The sequence below is a fragment of the Rhinoderma darwinii genome, chromosome 3 (assembly GCF_050947455.1).
Source record: "Rhinoderma darwinii isolate aRhiDar2 chromosome 3, aRhiDar2.hap1, whole genome shotgun sequence".
NCBI lineage: Eukaryota > Metazoa > Chordata > Amphibia > Anura > Rhinodermatidae > Rhinoderma > Rhinoderma darwinii.
In genome coordinates, this window is record NC_134689.1 from 238,018,602 (window position 1) to 238,035,879 (window position 17,278).

The window sequence follows — 17,278 nt, forward strand, 5'->3', positions numbered from 1 at the left end:
TTGCAACGACTCGCCCTAGGCGACGAGGTACAACTGGGCGGCGGTCCCTACGCTGGCTAAGTGCACAGGAAGACAAACAGGGGACACGCAAGGGAAGGGGCAGTAGCCACGGAACGCCACGAGGAAACGGGGCGGCGAACGAACAGTCAGGACCAGGACGAAGTGAGTACACCCGAGCGGGCACGGAGACAGAAGCAAGCCAGGGGCAAAGCAAAGCAGGTCAAGCAGAACTGCAGCAAGGCAGAAGCACGGCAGAAGCAGGCTGGAGCAAGCAGCAGTGGGGCCAGGAATCCAAAAGAATTACAATCACTGAGGGAGAGCACAGGGCAGGTAATAAAGGGCAGGGGGCGGAGCTAACTCCGACAGACCAGGCCGCGATAGGCTCTCCCACTCCTGAGCCTGCCACCCTGGTTGGTGGGAGATGGTGTCAGTCGAACAGGTCTGGCCTCAGGTGTGGATTGATTAATCCCAGGAGAATAGCTAGATGAAGTACCTGGCAGATCCCTAACAAAAGTATCCCCTCTCTTCTTACCTGAACCCAGTCAATGTCTGCCTATATTAAGGAGAATCTAGAGAGGGGCTTCATACGTAAATCCTCATCCCAAGCCGGGGCCAGGTTTTTCTTTGTGAAAAAGAAAGACGGATCCCTCCGACTCTGCATTGACTACCAGGGTCTCAGCCAGATCATGGTAAAGAACAGATACCCATTGCCTTTAATCCCTGAACTGTTTGATCGCATGAGAGGGGCGATTTTTTTTCTCCAAATTAGACCTGTGGGGGGCCTACAATCTAATCCGGATTCGTCAGTTTGACGAGTGGAAGACTGCATTTAATACACGTGATGGGCACTACGAGTACCTGGTTATGCCCTTCGGCTTGTGTAACGCCCCCGTGGTTTTTCAAGAATTCGTCAATGACATTTTCCGTGATCTCCTCTATGTCTGTATTGTGGTGTATCACGATGACATTTAGATTTTTTCCCCAGATCCAGTAACTCATCAGAGACATGTCCGCCAAGTTTTGCTTCGATTACGGGAGAATCACCTATATGCCAAGCTGGAGAAGTGCGTGTTCGAAAAAAAGTATCTACCCTTCCTGGGCTATATTATCTCCGATCAGGGCCTCAAAATGGATCCTGAGAAGGTAAAGGCTGTCCTGGAATGGCCACGCCCTCAAGGCTTAAGGGCCATACAGCGATTCCTGGGATTTGCCAACTTCTACCGGCTGTTCATTCCCATCTTCTCCTTGACTGCTCCCATCTCTACCCTTACCAAAAAGGGCATGAATACTAAGGTGTGGACTCCAGAAGCAGAGGGTATAAGAAGATCTTCACGTCAGCCTCAATTCTTCATCATTCTGATGTGTCCCTACAGTTTTCGTTGGAGGTGGACGCCTCTTCTGTTGGTGCTGGCACACTTCTCTTCCAGAGAGGTTCCAAAGGCAAGACTGTGGTATGTGGCTACTACTCTAAGCTTTTTTCTCCCGCAGAGCGCAACTACTCGATTGGGGATCGGGAGTTACTGGCCATCAAGCTGGCCCTGCAGGAATGGAGACACCTACAAGAGGGCGCAGGTCACCCAATCCTGGTCTTCACGGACCACAAGACCACCCATCTTCCGACGGCTCAACGGCTGAATCCTCGTCAAGCCAGGTGGTTGCTGTTCTTCGCTCGGTTCCAGTTTGAGCTACACTATCGACCTGTCGACAAGAATGTGAGGGCTGATGCCTTGTCTAGGTCGTTTGAGAGAAAGGACACTGTGGAGTCCCCACAGAATATCATTGACCCTTCCTGCATCATCTCTGTCAATCCTCTGCGAGTTAGAGATATTCTTCCAGGAAGGACCTTTGTATGTCTGGCTGATAGAGGAAGAATCCTTCGCTGGGGACACAGTTCCAAGCTGGCAGGTCACGCGGGTGCCCGTAAGACCCGAGACCTAATTGCCCGTCAGTTCTGGTGGCCCACGCTGCCCAAAGACGTCACAGACTTTGTCTCCTCCTGTACGGTGTGCACAGCAAATAAAGTTGCCCACTCCAGACCAGCTGGTCTGCTCCAACCACTGCCTATGCCTGATGCTCCCTGGTGACATTTTGCAATGGACTTTGTGACAGATCTGTCTCTCTCTGCTGGATGCAGTGTGGTCTGGGTAGTAGTGGATCGATTTTCCAAGATGGCTCATTTTGTTCCACTGACTGGTCTGCCTTCTGCTTCCTAACTGGCCGATCTCTTTGTCCAACAAATCTTCCATCTGCACGGCTTGCCTCCGCATATTGTCTCGGATCGAGGGGTCCAGTTCACCTCAAAGTTCTGGAGAGCACTCTGCGGTCTCCTCGGTGTAAAGTTAGACTTCTCCTCGACCAAGCATTGCCAGTCCAATGGTCAAGTCGAGAGGGTTAATCAGATTATGGAGAACAATCTGCGGCACCTTATCTCCAGGCAGCATGATGACTGGGTGCAGCTGCTTCCTTGGGCTGAGTTCTCTTATAACAACCATACTAGTGAGTCCACCACCACCAGTCCGTTCTTCATAGTCTACGGCCAACATCCACGAATACCTCTTCCAGTCTCCACTATGTCCCAGGTGCCTGCAGCTGACTCTACCTTCAGGGACTTTCTGCAGATATGGCAGTAGACCCGATCTTCTATTCTGCTGGCGGTTGACCGCATGAAGAAAAAGGCAGACACTAGAAGATGAAAACCTCCCCATTTCTTTCAAGTACCAAGGTCTGGCTGTCTTCCAGGAATATCCGGCTGAGGGTGCCGTCTTGCAAGTTTGCCCCCAGGTTCCTTGGACCCTTCGAGATTCTGCTGCAAATTAATCCTGTCTCTTACAAGCTTCGGCTGCCTCCTACCCTCAAGATCCCAAACTCCTTCCATGTCTCCTTGCTGAAGCATGTGGTTCTGAACCGCTAATCTAGGATTCCTAGTTCCGCAGTGGCTCCTGGCGGATCGTCAGGTACTTTTGAGGTGAGGGAGATCCTGGACACCAAGAAAGTAGGAGGAAGGATGTTTTATTTGGTGGATTGGAGGGAATTTGGTCCAGAGGAGAGGTCTTGGGAGCCAGAGGAGAACATCGATGCTCCTGTCCTCATGAAGAAGTTTCTCTCCCGCTCTGGCCCCAAGAAGAGGGGGCATAAGAGGGGGGGGTGCTGTAACCTCTATGGCCGAGGACCGTCGTCCTGACTTACCCTCTGACGGCTGCGGCCATGGACAAGACAGTTCCCGGCAGCATCTCCCTCCTGAGAGACGCCAGCACTCACTTCCTGGTCCAGACACTGTCTCCCGCACGTGCACATGCTTAAAGGGCCAGTGCACGCACAGTTGCATAATATCTGCAATTAGCCCAGAATGCTGTTGGACTATAAAAAGGGCTCTGCCCTCTTGATCCTTGAATGAGCATTGTTGTGTTACCTTTAGTTTGTCATTGCAAATGGTCTCCTAGTGTTTTCCAGTTCCCAGTGTTACCTAAAGTACAGTGAAGTTTACCGCTCAGACGGCACTGGTAACAGTCCAATATCATTCAGTATGGGCTCTCTCCCAGAAAAATGCAGTGGACAGTCCGCAATCCAATGAGGGTGTGGATAGTAATTCTTATCCTTGTAGTTCCACCAAGCTCCTTATCGTCTCCCTCCACATTCAAAGAACTCCTGGTAGGAAAAGGATCTTATGTCTCTAATAGATGGAAAAAGGAAGACACATAGTGCAACACCCTCTGCAAAAAGATTGCTCCACGCCAAGTTTAATCCATACTCACAGAAGTAACAAGAAATAAAAGCATCAAGGTAAGTAAAAATCTTTAAAATTTCTAGGCGGCACGCCAAACACTCTCGCCCGACCCTGGGTTTCGCCCTTCCGGCTTCCTCTGGGGCATGTGTGACGTGTCTAATTAACAGGTTTATATAGCCGCATATCATTTTCATTTACATAAATTTACATACATAAAAAATGGTTAAAAAAACATATACACCCACAATGATCTCTGCAATATATAGAGATAATCTGATCTTACCATCATAATCGTATACATATATATACACTTTTATTATTTTTATATAAATGCCTAATCTCTTTAAAAAGTAAAAAATATATATATAATATATTATGCTAAACAAGCCTATTTGCCACCTTTATAGTTGGTTAGATTCCACATATCATCCCATATCCATTATATTGATTTTTATTTATATTTTATCAGTTGTTTTATATTTCTTCTGTCTCTAATTTTCCACTTAGTCTGAACTGTGGCCAATCTCTAAGGGTATGTGCACACACACTAATTACGTCCGTAAGTGACGGACGTATTTCGGCCGCAAGTAGTGGACCGAACACACTGCAGGGAGCCGGGCTCCTAGCATCATACTTATGTACGATGCTAGGAGTCCCTGCCTCACTGCAGGACAACTGTCCCGTACTGTAATCATGTTTTCAGTACGGGACAGTTGTCCTGCAGCGAGGCAGGGACTCCTAGCATCGTACATAACTATGATGCTAGGAACCCGGCTCCCTGCACTGAGTTCGGTCCGGTACTTGCGGCCGAAATACGTCCGTCAATTACGGACGTAATTAGTGTGTGTGCACATACCCTAAAGCTTCCAGAGCTTCAGTGAGCTGCAGCTAATCAGAACAATTAAGTTCTGCTGAGACAAGATCCCTTGGTCAAAATGCTATGTGTGAACAAGTCTCTTACTAATATTATACATAGGGCATTTTTTTGCATAATTGTTTTCATAACATGGAACTACCAATATGGACCAGAATATCTATCAGATGATATCTCACCAATATTAATAAGTACTTGTATAAACAAAAAAAACAAAAAAAAAAACATTTTTATAAAAAACACTTCAATTCGAAGTCTGAATTGAGTCCTAAGGGCTGAAGCGTTTTTAATTGATAGATCCAAAAACTTTCTTGCTTGCTCATTTTTTTAATAAAATCCTCTCCCCTCCAATGATTATCAATTGTCTCAATAGCAAAGAATTTAGTGTCCTTGAGATCTTTATGGTGGAATTTACAATAGTGTGCTGACACACTATGGTCCATCTTGCGTTTTCTGATGTTATTACAGTGTTCTGCTATTCGAGTTTTCAATTTGCGGGCTGTACGTCCTACATATAACTGCCCACAGGGACACTGCAATAAGTATATAACCCCTTTAGTATTACACGTTGTAAAATGTTTGATCTCATATTTTCTTTTATTTTCGGCATCCATAAAAAAGGTAACATTCCCCTTTCTTTTATTATACCCCACTTCTTTACAAGCTTAAGGGTATGTGCACACACACTAATTACGTCCGTATTTGACGGACGTATTTCGGCCGCAAGTCCCGGACCGAACACAGTGCAGGGAGCCGGGCTCCTAGCATCATACTTATGTACGATGCTAGGAGTCTCTGCCTCGCTGCAGGACAACTGTCCCGTACTGTAATCATGTTTTCAGTACGTGACAGTGGTCCTGCAGCGAGGCAGGGACTCCTAGCATCGTACATAAGTATGATGCTAGGAGCCCGGCTCCCTGCAGTGTGTTCGGTCTGGGACTTGCGGCCGAAATACGTCCGTCAATTACGGACGTAATTAGTGTGTGTGCACATACCCTTACACTTGTTACAGGAAAAAAATCCTTTTGTCGCAATAATTGGTTTTGTAGGAGCTTTTATAAAACTATGAGTAATTTTATCCTTTATATTAGGTGCCCTACGATGTACAATACTATGATTTTTGGGCAACCTAGACCCTATAACAGGATCGTTCCTTACAATATGCCAATTTTTTCTGATAATATTTCGTATCAATGAAGAACTTGTGGAATATGTGGTAATGAACGGAACCCTTAATGTTTTATCATTATCATCAATTCTCTTTGTATGAAAATTATCAATTTTTTTGATGTTATCGCCAGAATGGACTGCGATTTCTTCTTTAACCTCCTTCAATGCTAACGACACCCTCTGTTCCTCATAATTCCTTTCTATCAAACGAGATTTAATAACTTGTGACTGTACATCAAAGTCCTCTATTTTTGTACAGTTTTTCTTTATCCTTTTAAACTGCCCTTTTGGGATATTCCGAAGCCAAGGTTTAAAATGGCAACTTGAACATTCAATATAACTATTACAGTCAGTAGGTTTGAAATAATTTTTGGTGTATAGTACATTGTTTTCTATAAAAATTTCCAAATCCAGAAAGCTAAGGCCTCATGCACACAACCGTAGCCGTGTGCACGGCCGTGATTTTCGGGTCGGCCGGCTGCGGACTGTCAGCGGACTGTCAGCCGCAGGCCGCCCGCACATGCACATGGCCGCGGTCATTGTTTTCAATGAGCCCGGACCGCAGAACCGGGCCGTAATAAGACATTCCCGTTCTTTCTGCGGTCCGGGCTCCCGGGCCGTGCACGGACCGCAAAAACTACGGTCGTGTGCACGGCCCCATAGAAAAGAATGGGGCCGCAATTCTCCCGTGGATTTTCGGGGGAATTGCGGCCGCAAAAACACGGTCGTGTGCATGAGGCCTAACTCTATCTGAAGTAAAGGTCAGATTACATTTATTGTTATTAATATAATCCATGAAAGTTAATAAATTCTCTGTTGTTCCTTCCCAAATGATAACCACATCATCTATGTAACGTTTGTACAACTTTATGAATTCACAGAAAGGATTATTACTAGAGTAAATAAAAGAATCTTCCCATACTGCCAGGTACAGATTTGCATAACTTGGTGCAAATTTAGCGCCCATAGCAGTACCGGCAGTCTGAAGGTAATAGTCTGAATTATACCAGAAATAATTCTTCTTAAAACTAAACCTAATGAGGTCTATAATAAAACGACCTTGCTCAGGAGTCATATTTTTATCCATACCAAGTTTTTGGATCTATCAATTAAAAACGCTTCAGCCCTTAGGACTCAATTCAGACTTCGAATTGAAGTGTTTTTTATAAAAATGTTTTTTTTTTTGTTTTTTTTGTTTATACAAGTACTTATTAATATTGGTGAGATATCATCTGATAGATATTCTGGTCCATATTGGTAGTTCCATGTTATGAAAACAATTATGCAAAAAAATGCCCTATGTATAATATTAGTAAGAGACTTGTTCACACATAGCATTTTGACCAAGGGATCTTGTCTCAGCAGAACTTAATTGTTCTGATTAGCTGCAGCTCACTGAAGCTCTGGAAGCTTTAGAGATTGGCCACAGTTCAGACTAAGTGGAAAATTAGAGACAGAAAAAATATAAAACAACTGATAAAATATAAATAAAAATCAATATAATGGATATGGGATGATATGTGGAATCTAACCAACTATAAAAGTGGCAAATAGGCTTGTTTAGCATAATATATTATATATATTTTTTTTACTTTTTAAAGAGATTAGGCATTTATATAAAAATAATAAAAGTGTATATATATGTATACGATTATGATGGTAAGATCGGATTATCTCTATATATTGCAGAGATCATTGTGGGTGTATATGTTTTTTTAACCATTTTTTATGTATGTAAATTTATGTAAATTTAAATGATATGCGGCTATATAAGGGCATGACCACACATGGCGGAATTCCTCCGCAACTGTCCGCATCAATGCCGCACAGAATCTGCGTTGCAGATTCTGCAGCGGATCTGCACAAAATGTGCAGAAAATTGATGCGGACTGGCCGCTGCGGACTGCAGGAAAAGTGCTTCTCTTCTCCCTATTCAGTGCAGGATAGAGAGAAGGGATAGCACTTTCCCTAGTGAAAGTCAAAGAAATTCATACTTACCGCCCGTTGTCTTGGTGACGCGTCCCTCTTTCGGCATCCGGCCCGACCTCCCTGGATGACGCTCCAGTCCATGTGACCGCTGCAGCCTGTGCTTGGCCTGTGATTGGCTGCAGCCGTCACTTACACTGAAACGTCATCCTGGGAGGCCGGACTGGAGACAGACGCAGGGAGTTCTCGGTAAGTATGAACTTATATTTTTTTTTACAGATACATGTATATTGAGATCGGTAGTCACTGTCCCGGGTGCAGAAACAGTTACTGCCGATCGCGTAACTCTTTCAGCACCCTGGACAGTGACTATTTACAGACGTCTCCTAGCAACGCTCCCGTCATTACGGGAGCCCCATTGACTTCCTCAGTCTGGCTGTAGACCTAGAAATACATAGGTCCAGCCAGAATGAAGAAATGTCATGGTAGTAAAAACAATACGCTCCGCAGCACACATAAGATCTGCGGACTTCATTGCGGAATTTTGACTCTCCATTGAAGTCAATGGAGAAATTCCGCCATGAGTCCGCAACCAGTCCGCCACTGCTCCGCAACAGACAGAGCATGCTGCGGACACCAAATTCCGCTCCGCAGCCTATGCTCCGCAGCGGAATTGTACGCATCGTGTAAACGAACACTGCTAAATTAAAGTGAAAGTCAATGGAGAAACGGCTCCGCTGCGGATTAACGCTGCGGAGTGTCCGCAGCGGAATTTAAGTGAAATTCCGCTATGTGTGAACCCGCCCTTAACCTGTTAATTAGACACGTCACACATGCCCCAGAGGAAGCCGGAAGGGCGAAACCGAGGGTCGGGCGAGAGTGTTTGGCGTGCCGCCTAGAAATTTTAAAGATTTTTACTTACCTTGATGCTTTTATTTCTTGTTACTTCTGTGAGTATGGATTAAACTTGGCGTGGAGCAATCTTTTTGCAGAGGCTGTTGCACTATGTGTCTTCCTTTTTCCATCTATTAGAGACATAAGATCCTTTTCCTACCAGGAGTTCTTTGAATGTGGAGGGAGACGATAAGGAGCTTGGTGGAACTACAAGGATAAGAATTACCATCCACACCCTCATTGGATTGCGGACTGTCCACTGCATTTTTCTGGGAGAGAGCCCATACTGAATGATATTGGACTGTTACCAGTGCCGTCTGAGCGGTAAACTTCACTGTACTTTATATATGTTATTTAGGGTATTTGTTGGATCATACCCAATTTTGTTTTGCCTGCTCCGGTCTGAGAGAGATTTTGTGGGTATTTGAGCCAAGAGAAACCACCATTATATTTGTCCCAGTGTTACCTGTTCCTGTTGCCTGTACCCTGTATCCCGTGCTACCGTGCCCCTGTGCATTCAAGAGTGGAAGACGTGTTGTACCCTCCGCTGCATCTATTGTGTCGCACCCCGCCGTGTGTTCCTCTGCTGTTGGAGCCTCATCTTAGCCTGAATCCACCACTACTGTCTACATTGCCTCAGGTACCCTTTCTGAACTATAGACATTGCATTGTACCTGTTTGGTCAGCTGCTATCCCGCTAAGCGGTATGGCCCAGTTGGTTCACACCCCGCGCCGTGACACCTAGTACATTATATTGTACAATAAATAGTACCATGAAAAACTACAACTCATCCCACAAAAATCAAGCCCTCATATGGCTTTACCAATGGAAAAATAAAAAAGTTATGGCTTTTGGAAGGTGGGGAGGAAAAAACGAAAATCAAATTATGAAAAATGGCTGCGGAGGGAAGGGGTTAAGTGTATCTTTATTCGATTATGTTTCACTAGTGGAACTGTAAAAACTCAACAACCTACTCTTAAAATGTCTTACAGTATAGTGTTATTTAAGGTGCTGTAGTATATATGGTGACAGCTTCCAATAAGAACTCTGAAAACAACATAAAACATATGAGTATATATTTTCTCAAGCAGTCCAGCACTCCTTATCCTGAATGACTATGTGATTTATTGCCACGAAGGGAAGCATATTAGGGTCATGCAACTGCATCATGAAATATTGGTAAACAATCATGCGCAGTATTTATTAACGCATTGCACCATGTATTTGCATTTATGACAGTTTTCTACCTATTAATATGTGGCTAGAAAGGATAGTAATAGGAAAGGTTAGACATACGTATTAACCTATTATGACAGGAATGTATCCCACATAAATGATGTTCATGTATGATGGGCTAGACCTCTTATACAACAAACATTTACAAAGTTTATGCGTATACAAATGTGTCCTTCTTTACTTTTCCTCTTATCTCAACATATCCTGAGATCCGTGACACAAGATAACCAGCTTTTTTTTTCATTGGTCTTCTGCTGCGAAAGAATGTATTCCAGATAATGGCATTGTATTAGCAATTTAAACAACCCACCAATATTTTTCTCAAACAGAAAAGTTGACAACTTAAAAAAAACCAAGATTTTGCAATATGTTGTCACAAAATGCGGCCACCCAGTGGTTGTGATGTGAATTGCAGCCTTTCAAGGGTTTTGCTAGTATGTCACAATATTGTATTGAAATGGTTTCATGAGAAATTGAAGTGCTTAACAAAATTCAAGTAGAGGTAAGGGTGGACTCATATAGCCTGGTTGGATTTGCAGAGGTAATGTGCATAGTAGGCCACAGAGCATCTAAGCTCTAGATACATTCTGTCTGGTTGGAGTGCTGCAAAATACTGGTGCAACAATCAAGTCAAAACCTGGCTCATCATTATTAGAACTAAAACAAAGGCTCAATCTGCAAGACATTTATAAAATTCCAAACAACTTATATTATTACAGATGGTCCCATTAATATTTAGCATGTTGTGTTTTACACAGCATTATCCACAACTTTAGTAGGTCACAAATTAAAAATATATTCTCCACCATAGTAATCCATGACTTATTGAAAGGACATGTAAAAAATAGAGTACAACCACTAGGATCCCCAACAATCTAGAAAATGAAGTAAATGTGCATGTTCAGTCTCTCATTGAAATGAATGGTAGCTGCAGAAACTGCTGTGAAACCACATTTGAATTTTACATGCAAAAATGTCATTGGTCTCCTGCTGCGAAAGAAGGTATTCTGGATAACGGCATTGTATTAGCAATTTAAACAATCTACCAAAATTTTTCTCAAACAGAAAAGTTGACTTCATTACAGTTTCCTTATGTAGTCATCATTGTTGAATATTTCTTAAAGCTAAAGTGAATAGTACCCAGTTTCAACAAATGTCTAAGTGTGACTGATAATTCACCTCTGATGCCAGACCAGTGCCTCGGTGGATACATATGTCTGTCCAGTACTTTACATGCAGCCCTGGGCTTGGAGTGACAGTTAAATAAATTTAGCTCTGTTCCGGCTTTGGAACTGTTACTGTGATGTAAGCCGCAGGACCAAACCTCAAGTATGCAACTATAAACTATGAGAAACAGCAGCTTCTAGTATGACTTACAATCTGTTAGGATTTTTTGTAAGTGGAATTCATTAACAAGTTAAATGTTGCTGACAATAAATAAGATATAAATAATAATTATAATTTCAGTCGCTGAACAGGGGTTACATTTCCATGTTGTATTAATCTCATAAAATATAATAACTTCAGGTATTCCTACAGGAAACATCAATGAGTGCCGTCACTGGTCATGGGCTATTAAATCAGTCTGAAATTATTATCAGGGCAAATGAGGAGAGCAATGGAGCGGGGCGAAGCCGTAGTGTAATGCAGCTTGACTGGAGGTAGAAGCAGGGAGGCTGTAAAGGACAGAAGGGGTTAAGTAAGGCAGGAATGCAAGGGGTTAAACAGTAGGCAAAGCAGGGGTGTGCTTTGCAGGGTATAGGTTATTTAAGGGGGGCTGTAAAGGGGAAGAGTCAAAGTTTGGCGCGCAGAGGGAGAAATTGGAGCTTACTTGTGTGCAGAGATGGCGTCTTCCATGGATGAATTTTTGGCGGCGGTCCGGGAAGCGGTGCAGCAGCGAGGATAAGAGTGGGTACAGTCCACTTTGATGGCAGCTGTTTCTGCTAGCGGGGAAGCGGTGGCAGAACAGGGTGCCGGGGTCCGGGCCCGATGTTCTAGGCCGCCAGAACGCCTCAGCCCTTAGGTTACCCCACGAGTTCAGCTCCAGCTAGGGAGCTCCTAGAAGGACCCTCCTGCCACAGACGTCCGGAGATGCTCTGCTGCGGCGACGCTGCGAGTGGGGAGGAATCCGGTACAGCGGCGGAGCTTGGCAAGAGGTGGGCGGGGGGCTCCTCCTCCCCCCCTCCTTCAGGACGACATGCGACTGAGAGCAGTACGGCTGATCCAGTTAGTGAGGTGCGTGCCGGGAAAGCAGCCAGGCAGGGGAACATCCTGCAGACGGGAGTGCCATGGTCCCAGCGACGTGCAGACTCTCAGGAACCGGGTCGATCAACTGCTCCAGCTGCTGGAGCAGCAGGGAGTGAGTCAGCAGGAGGCGTGGAGTTCTGGCACTGCTGCCTGCGCAGGAGTGTAGGCCGGCAGGCTGTTTGTCATAATCAGGGGGCGTAGCTTATCTCCGCTGGTCTAGCGCACATGAGTGCTGCCAGGGAGGAAATGGAGGAAGGGGAGTGTAAAGCGAAGTGTTTTATATATTTATATCTATGCACATGTGAATATAGATATATATATATTTGTCCCTCCAGAAAGGTGTATATTCATCTCCCTACCAGGTAATCAGACACCCTGGGGGATGGAAACCATAAACTGTGAACTAATCCAGGAAGCAGGAAGTTCCAACTGCCTTTCCATCCCCCTACTAGGTAATGGTATTCCATGAGGCAGCCATGAGGCCCAGCCCCTCCCTTTCACATGCATGAGCTGTGATGTTACACAGATGTGCACGGACAAGGTATAAGAGTGTCAACGGCCTCACACTCTGTCTCTTGTTCCTGCTCCCCGGCTCCACTAAGGGACTCCCCTTCGCTCCTGGTCTGCTCTTACCTCATGGCCCTGATGGCCCCACACCAACCTTGGACCAGTTGAACTGCTAAGTATCTTCTCCCCTATACTTCCCAGTAACCCTTTCCTGCAGCCCCCACATTACCTGTACCCCTACCTGCACATTCCCATACCCCTGGTCCCCCCATCCTTCTTGTTCCCTGTTTACCCTTGCTGCACTACCCTGCAGTTACCCTTGACCTGCACATCCCCAGGTACACAGAAACACATTCCCCTTGTTTCTCCTTATCCTGATTATTAAACCTTAGTGTATAGGGAAAATGGGACAGAAATACTGAGCGTGTATTGTATTGTAACGTAACTGTATTCATATGTATGTTTAGGTATGTGGGTGGAGGCATAACTTAGGAAACCGTGTTTATACTGTACTATAGTGTGAGTATACTCAGTATATATTAACGTGTTATATGTACTGGGGTATACTGATACTATACTGTGATCAGTTACTGTGTTCTGTGTTTAGTTGGTGTATTTTAGATATACACTACCGTTCAAAAGTTTGGGGTCACTTAGAAATTTCCTTATTTTTAAAAGAAAAGCACAGTTTTTTTCAATGAAGATAACAAAAAAAATTAATCAGAAATACACTCTATACATTGTTAATGTGCTAAATGACTATTCTAGCTGCAAACGTCTTGTTTTTAATGCAATATCTACATAGGTGTATAGAGGCCCATTTCCAGCAACCATCACTCCAGTGTTCTAATGGTTCATTGTATTTGCTAACTGTGTTAGAAGACTAATGGATGATTAGAAAACACTTGAAAACCCTTGTGCAATTATGTTAGCACCGCTTGAAAACAGTTTTGCTGTTTAGAGAAGCTATAAAACTGACCTTCCTTTGAGCTAGTTGAGAATCTGGAGCATTACATTTGTGGGTTCGATTAAACTCTCAAAATGGCTAAAAAAAAGAGAGCTTTCATGTGAAACTCGACAGTCTATTCTTGTTCTTAGAAATAAAGGCTATTCCATGCGAGAAATTGCCAAGAAACTGAAGATTTCCTACAACGGTGTGTACTACTCCCTTCAGAAGACAGCACACATAGGCTCTAACCAGAGTAGAAAGAGAAGTGGGAGGCCCTGCTGCACAACTGAGCAACAAGACAAGTACATTAGAGTCTCTAGTTTGAGAAATAGACGCCTTACAGGTCCTCAACTGGCAGCTTCATTAAATAGTACCCGCAAAACGCCAGTGTCAACGTCTACAGTGAAGAGGCGACTCCGGGATGCTGGCCTTCAGGGCAGAGTGGCAAAGAAAAAGCCATATCTGAGACTGGCTAATAAAAGGAAAAGATTAATATGGGCAAAAGCACACAGACATTGGACAGAGGAAGATTGGAAAAAAGTGTTATGGACAGACGAATTGAAGTTTAAGGTGTTTGGATCACACAGAAGAACATTTGTGAGACACAAAACAACTGAAAAGATGCTGGAAGAGTGCCTGACGCCATCTGTCAAGCATGGTGGAGGTAATGTGATGGTCTGGGGTTGCTTTGGTGCTGGTAAAGTGGGAGATTTGTACAAGGTAAAAGGGATTTTGAATAAGAAAGGCTATCACTCCATTTTGCAACACCATGCCATACCCTGTGGACAGCGCTTGATTGGAGCCAATTTCATCCTACAACAGGACAATGACCCAAAGCACACCTCCAAATTATGCAAGAACTGTTTAGGGAAGAAGCAGGCAGCTGGTAATCTATCTGTAATGGAGTGGCCAGCGCAGTCACCAGATCTCAACCCCATAGAGCTGTTGTGGGAGCAGCTTGACCGTATGGTACGAAGAAGTGCCCATCAAGCCAATCCAACTTGTGGGAGGGGCCTTCTGGAAGCATGGGGTGAAATTTCTCCCGATTACCTCAGCAAATTAACCGCTAGAATGCCAAAGGTCTGCAATGCTGTAATTGGTGCAAATAGAGCATTCTTTGATGAAAGCAAAGTTTGAAGGAGAAAATTATTATTTCAAATAAAAATCATTATTTCTAACCTTGTCAATGTCTTGACTATATTTTCTAGTCATTTTGCAACTCATTTGATAAATATAAGTGTGAGTTTTCATGGAAAACACAAAATTGTCTGGGTGACCCTAAACTTTTGAACGGTAGTGTAAGTGTGATTATTGTTAGTAATAAATATTACCCTTTATTTATTATACAATTGTATTTATTGTACGGTCTTATTCCGTTGAGTAGAAGCAAAGCAAGTAGACGTTAGTATAAGGAAAAGGTAGGGGAACTAGGCATAACCCTAGTGACCCTGATTATAAAGGAGATAGTAATAGTGGGTGACACAAGGGTGAAACCCGCTATTATACCAGCCCTTTTACACACGAGCGTGGGTGTGTAGTGAGTATTTATTATACATATGGTTATATATATATATATATATATATATATATATATATATATATATATGAGTCCTTTTTCATTGGCGAGCCGAGGCCCAAACTGTTTTCAATTTATATCTGTGTTTTGTACAATAAAATAGTGTTAAAACGTGAACTAAGATAGGCAGAAAGGCGTGGACTGATAACATACGTACACGGTAAAGTGTTGTGTTATACTGTGCGCCCAGACCTTGAAGTTTGGACGAGTAACACAATTTTATTTAAGGCTTGATACAGGTTAAAAATTGAGAACAGCGAACCTATTGTTTTTTTGTTTTCTTTTCTGAGGTATTAACGTTTTTATTTTGCTTTGCGGCATGCTGATCTACGGCGAAAAATTGTCGGGCGATAGAGCAACACATTAGAGTCTTCAGCAGTAACCAAGATGACTTCTGATAGAGTGAGTATGGATTTCTCCACACTTAAAAAACTTTCTAATTATAGTTCATTCAACCCAGTACCCCCCTCTACATACAAGTCAGCAGGAATGCTGTGGTCCACTCTGCTGGACGAGGCTTATGCACATGATAAGATGTGCATAAGCAAGAGGAGTGTTTTTAACAAAACCTCCAAAAGGCTCCAGATGCTCGCTAAACTGATATGTGTTTATGAAGAGACGTGGAAGCCTGATCACTCAGAAATGTAGAGTGATTCCCCAAATCTTTACTGCCAGTGTTGTGTCAACAATGTGAAGCGGGTTTGTGTTTTGCAGACACAACTGGCAGAGAATGCCCAATATAAAATTGATAGAGATAAGCAAATTTGCATGCTGGAATCGCAGGTGATAGTTTTGAAAAATCGTGGTGATGATATTGATGCACAGCTGACTGGGTCTTATGCTGTGATCAATGTGTTTAAGGATAAGGCGGCATCTACGCATGCGATCATTGCCAAGTTAAATGATGAGCTTGCTGCTAGGTCACAATTGGTTGCCAGTATGCAAAACATCATAAAAGATTTCTCAAAAATGTTACCGGCCTTGTCCTTTTCAAGTCCTGATTCTGCCGTAAGTTTGCCCTCTACAGGGCAAAAAGGCGGGAGTAGAAAGAGTGATGGATATGAAGTCCCAAATCGTGATCCCATCCAGAAACCTGAAGGTAACATTGTTACGAAAGTGTTACGCAAATGTAAGCGTACGATAATCAGAAGTGCATCCCTAGCCATGCAGAACTTTAAGAGATCATGCACTGGTGAAGTCCAGCAGAGCATGTACTGTTAAATGTTTTGCATGCGCCGGCTCAGGCCATATTGTGAAGTACTGCAAGTCTTTGGGTACTAAGCAATGTGGTCCTGTTAAATGTTTTAAATGTGGTCAGATGGGACATATTGCTTGAAACTGCCATGGTATGAGCAACCGTGGAAAGTCTAGTAATGAAGCAATAGAAAATGGCCACATCACATCAAATTGTGAATATAGGAAAAGACAAAATGGCTACATGAGTATCTCCTCCACACATTTGCTAAACCATGTGTTCAAAGATCTGAATAACGAACCACAACTGGTTTGGAATTCAGCTGTGAATTTTAAGTAAGCCATAATTTACATGTTCACAGTTAGGTGTTATCTCTTTGATGTCTGTACTGTGGTGTGTTTATGGTCTCTCTTTTCCTGTATGGTCTATTTGTTCCCAGTTCTTTAGTTGTCATTGTGTTTTCTTTTGTGGCTCTTTCACAGATGCTATTGTGGTATATAACCTAGAAGCGAACCATGAAGGGACATAGCCCTTAAATAAATAGTATACTAAATTATATACAAAAGTACAAAAAAATCTTTATTAAATATAATCACCAATAACATATAATGGAATAAAAGATGGGATACATCATACACGGAGATATATACAGCAGGGTCAGATGGAATAGACCATGGACAAACAGAGTCAACCATCCAAGGATGACCAAACCACGCTCAGATAGTTCATATGACAGAATTATAAACCCATGGGTATAAGTTAATAAGGCCCACACGTAGTATAGTGCTACTAGCTGATTATGACAAAAATAAGGTCTATTATTGCCTACAAAGTATATAGCAATACATAAAAAGTGAAGCTCGAAGCATCCAAAGACAACATATAGGCTCAAATGGCCAGAAAGATATAACTGACAGTAGCTGGACACAGTAGTACAATCATGTAGAAGCTGAAAAAGCTAACACATACCCTGGGACAT